Source organism: Anomaloglossus baeobatrachus, chromosome 5, assembly GCF_048569485.1.
Source record: "Anomaloglossus baeobatrachus isolate aAnoBae1 chromosome 5, aAnoBae1.hap1, whole genome shotgun sequence".
NCBI classification, from domain to species: Eukaryota; Metazoa; Chordata; class Amphibia; order Anura; family Aromobatidae; genus Anomaloglossus; species Anomaloglossus baeobatrachus.
Window position 1 is genome coordinate 24,750,665 of NC_134357.1, and position 4,814 is coordinate 24,755,478.

General features: G+C 49.1%; 1 protein-coding gene across 2 annotated transcripts in view; it reads right to left on the bottom strand.

The window, feature by feature from the left end:
- Positions 1 to 928, bottom strand: part of LOC142310704 (uncharacterized) — a 66,221-nt gene extending 65,293 nt beyond the window's left edge. For both annotated transcript variants that reach the window (XM_075348301.1, XM_075348300.1), the window contains exon 1: positions 908 to 928. The gene's annotated coding sequence lies outside the window, so the exon portion shown is untranslated. The remainder of the gene's footprint in view (positions 1 to 907) is intronic.
- Positions 929 to 4,814: the final 3,886 nt, after the last annotated feature.

Consider the following 4,814-nt stretch of genomic DNA (forward strand, 5'->3'; position numbering starts at 1 on the left):
ATGTAGTATCTCTGTAGCACACACATGTAGTATCTCTGTAGCACACACATGTAGTATCTCTGTAGCACACACATGTAGTATCTCTGCAGCACACACATGTAGTATCTCTGTAGCACACACATGTAGTATCTCTGTAGCACACACATGTAGTATCTCTGCAGCACACACATGTAGTATCTCTGTAGCACACACATGTAGTATCTCTGCAGCACACACATGTAGTATCTCTGCAGCACACACATGTAGTATCTCTGCAGCACACACATGTAGTATCTCTGTAGCACACACATGTAGTATCTCTGTAGCACACACATGTAGTATCTCTGCAGCACACACATGTAGTATCTCTGCAGCACACACATGTAGTATCTCTGCAGCACACACATGTAGTATCTCTGCAGCACACACATGTAGTATCTCTGTAGCACACACATGTAGTATCTCTGCAGCACACACATGTAGTATCTCTGCAGCACACATGTAGTATCTCTGTAGCACACACATGTAGTATCTCTGCAGCACACACATGTAGTATCTCTGCAGCACACACATGTAGTATCTCTGCAGCACACACATGTAGTATCTCTGCAGCACACACATGTAGTATCTCTGCAGCACACACATGTAGTATCTCTGTAGCACACACATGTAGTATCTCTGCAGCACACACATGTAGTATCTCTGTAGCACACACATGTAGTATCTCTGCAGCACACACATGTAGTATCTCTGCAGCACACACATGTAGTATCTCTGCAGCACACACATGTAGTATCTCTGCAGCACACATGTGTGGACACAGCCGGCGCTATGGGCAGAGGAGGCGGTGGTATCTGCGGCTTTGGGCGCCGTTCACACTATGACTCCGGGCTCAGAGCGCACTTGTCATCAGCTGCCACATAGTTACCTTTCCCTGCGCCCCGGAAGGTAAATATCCGCGTGACCCGGAAGTACAGGCGGCTGCTATGCGACCGCTTCAGCACCGGAAGTGCCGCGGCCGCCATCTTGCTCGTCCCCTTTGTCGGGGGCGCTAATGTTCGGGGGTCGCTGCTCCGTGAGTGATGTCAGACCCGATATTTGAGACAACGCTTATCCCTGACATTTAACCCTTCGTTGCTTTTGCCGGATTTTTTTTCCCCATTTTTGCTCTTTCATTTGCTCCCCTTTCTTCCAGGAGACCCCTGTGTCATTCCTCCTCCTCCGCTGTACAGGGCTTGTGTTTTTACAGGACGGCTTGTAGATAGAAACAAACACTGTGCTGGGAAAAAAAGTGAAAAAAATAAAAATACAAATCAAGCTGTGAGAACGTGAAAAACACAAATCCGCCATTTTTTGTTATCATTTTTGTCTCTGGGCCGCGTCCATCCCCCGCCTCGCTCCGTGCCGTACAGATCCGTCTCCCCGCGGTAGGGGCTCATTGTTTGTCGTCATCTTTCAGGACCCCCGTATTATTTCCTTCCGGTGGAGCCGTGTGGGGGGGCTCGTTTGTTCCCCAGTGACCAGATGTTTTTATTGCTGACATCTTGGGGGACTAACGACGGTTTGGACACTTTTTTTTTTTTTTTTTTTAATCGAGCCGCGGAGACCAAAAATCAGCAGTTTTGTTTTGTTGTTTCAACTTTCTCTATTTCCATAATTCTGTTCATATTTTCCTTTTATTTTTTTTATTTATTTTTTTTTTACATTTAACTTACTTATTTTTTAGTTACTCTTCTGTAACTAAAAGTAATGTAAAAAAAAAAAAATTGGAGACAACCTGTTTTCAATACAACCCTTTCACCCCGGGTGATTTTCCAATTTTGTTTTTTTTCCTCCCCTTCTTCCAAGAGCCGTAACTTTTTTATTTTTCAGTAAATATAGCGGTATGATGACCTGTATTTTTGCGGGACGAGTTTGTTCTTTTGCATGACACCATTCATTCTGCCCCATATTGTACTGGAAAATGGGTGAACAATTCCAAGTGCCGTGAAATTGCAAAAAAAAGTGCAATTCCACAATTGTTTTTTTTTTTTTTTGTTTACCCTGTTCCCTATATGATAAAACTGATCTCGCAATATGATTGTCCAGGTCATTCCGAGTTCATAGACACCAAACGTGTAATATTTTATTTTTTTATTTTTTTTTACTTAAGTGGTAGCAAAAATATTTAAAAAAAAAAAATAAAAACAACAGGAATTTGTGAAAAAAACATTTTTTGCTTTTGTCGTCATTTTCTGAGATTCGGAAAGTGCTTATTTTTCAGGATCTGGGGCTCAGGGACGGCTTATTTTTTTGTCTTGACCTGATGCTTTTATTATACTATTTTCTTTGTCGCTCCATTGGGAGACCCAGACAATTGGGTGTATAGCTACTGCCTCCGGAGGCCACACAAAGCACTACACTCAAAAGTGTAAAGCCCCTCCCCTTCTGCCTATACACCCCCCGTGGGATCACGGGTTCCTCAGTTTTCATGCTTTGTGCGAAGGAGGTCAGACATCCACGCATAGCTCCACTGTTTAGTCAGCAGCAGCTGCTGACTATGTCGGATGGAAGAAAAGAGGGCCCATACTAGGGCCCCCAGCATGCTCCCTTCTCACCCCACTTTTGTCGGCGGTGTTTGTTAAGGTTGAGGTATCCATTGCGGGTACGGAGGCTGGAGCCCACATGCTGCTTTCCTTCCCCATCCCCCTTAGGGCTCTGGGTGAAGTGGGATCTTACCGGTCTCCAGGCACTGAGACTGTGCTCCATCCACAGCCCCTGGGGAATCTGCTGGATATGGAGCGGAGTATCGTCAGGGACAGGGCCCTGCTACGTCAAGGTACTCTGTGTCCCCGTACAGACCGCGCGCAGACACACTGCAGCATTGCTGGGTGTGTTAGTGCGCCGGGGACAACAGCGCTGCGCGCTTGTGCCACTACTCACTACAGCTCTGCTGAGTGAGTCAATGTGTTGGGAACTGCCGCGCCGGCCGCTGCTGTCAGTTTTACACTGCAGCGCGGCTGGGACTTGTGGTGCGCCGGGGACTTCCGCGCTGGCCGTGCATATATGACGGCCGCGCTTATTACTCGAGTCCCCGGCTTTTGCGGCCTAGTTTCGCTTCGTTCCCGCCCCCAGGCCTGCCAGTCAGGGGAAGGGCGGGACACTATACAGATCGTCAGCGCCGAGGGCTGGAGTCTACTTTACATACTCCAGCCCTCACACTAGGCACAGTGGGACGCCAGTTTCCCGCACTTTGTCTGAGGCACGCCCACGGTCCGCCCCTCTTCACAGAACGCCGGCAGCCATTCCTGTGTGCAGTCTGAGCTGGAGAGGGGAGACAAGTTCTGGGAGACCCAGGCACGGGATTCTGGCGACCACACACCCGCTTTTGAGCGGGCGGTAAGCAGCACCTCGGGTGCTGACCCCACTAGTGCCGCAGTGTACATTTGTATTTTTATGCTTGCATGCTATACATTGCACTGTACGGTCGCTGTTGATTCTTGGCTATATACCCTCCTAGATTGCTCAGAGGAGACAACAGCATGTCGTCCGCAAAAAGCAAGGGTGCCAAGGCACAGGCTTTCTATGCTGCTTGTACCGCATGTGAGGCTACTCTACCGGCAGGTTCCACTGACCCCCACTGTGTGCAGTGCTCGGCCCCTGTGGCACTTGCTCGGCCGGGTCCTCTGCTAGAGGTGACCCAGGGAGAACCACCTGTGAATACTGTCCAGGTGACGGGGACGGAGTTTGCAGTTTTTGCTGATAGATTGTCTGTGACTATGACTAAAATTCTAGAAACTTTGCAGTCTAGACCGGTAACTCAGACCATGGGCACTGTTGAATCATTGCTCCCTGGTCCCCCTCAGTTGGAACAGCTCCGGGCTCCGGGGGTGTCCCATGCATCCCAGGGTGAAGGCTCTGACACGGACGACAGTCCAAGACAGCCTAAGCGAGCTCGCTGGGAGCGGCCCTCGACTTCATCACACTGGTCAGGGTCCCAGCAAGAGGACTCTCTGTATGATGAGGCGGAGGTAGCTGATCAGAATTCTGATCCTGAGACCGCTCTCAATCTGGATACACCTGATGGTGACGCCATAGTGAATGATCTTATAGCGTCCATCAATAGAATGTTGGATATTTCTCCCCCAGCTCCTCCAGTGGAGGAGTCAGCTTCACAGCAGGAGAAATTCCATTTCAGGTATCCCAAGCGTAAATTGAGTACTTTTCTGGACCACTCTGACTTCAGAGAGGCAGTCCAGAAACACCACGCTTATCCAGATAAGCGTTTCTCCAGACGACTTAAGGATACACGTTATCCCTTTCCCCCTGACGTGGTCAAGGGCTGGACCCAGTGTCCCAAGGTGGATCCTCCAATCTCCAGGCTTGCGGCTAGATCCATAGTTGCAGTGGAAGATGGGGCTGCACTTAAAGATGCCACTGACAGACAGATGGAGCTCTGGTTGAAATCCATCTATGAAGCTATCGGCGCGTCGTTTGCTCCAGCATTCGCAGCCGTATGGGCACTCCAAGCTATTTCAGCTGGTCTTACACAGATTGACACGGTCACACGTACATCTGTTCCGCAGGTGGCATCCTTAACCTCTCAAATGTCTGCATTTGCGTCTTACGCGATTAATGCTGTCCTAGACTCTACGAGCCGTACGGCAGTGGCGTCCGCCAACTCCGTGGTTTTACGCAGAGCCTTGTGGTTAAGGGAATGGAAGGCAGATTCTGCTTCCAAAAAGTGCTTAACCAGTTTGCCATTTTCTGGTGACCGACTGTTTGTTGAGCGATTGGATGAAATCATTAAACAGTCCAAGGGTAAGGATTCATCCTTACCCCAGCCCAAACCAAAC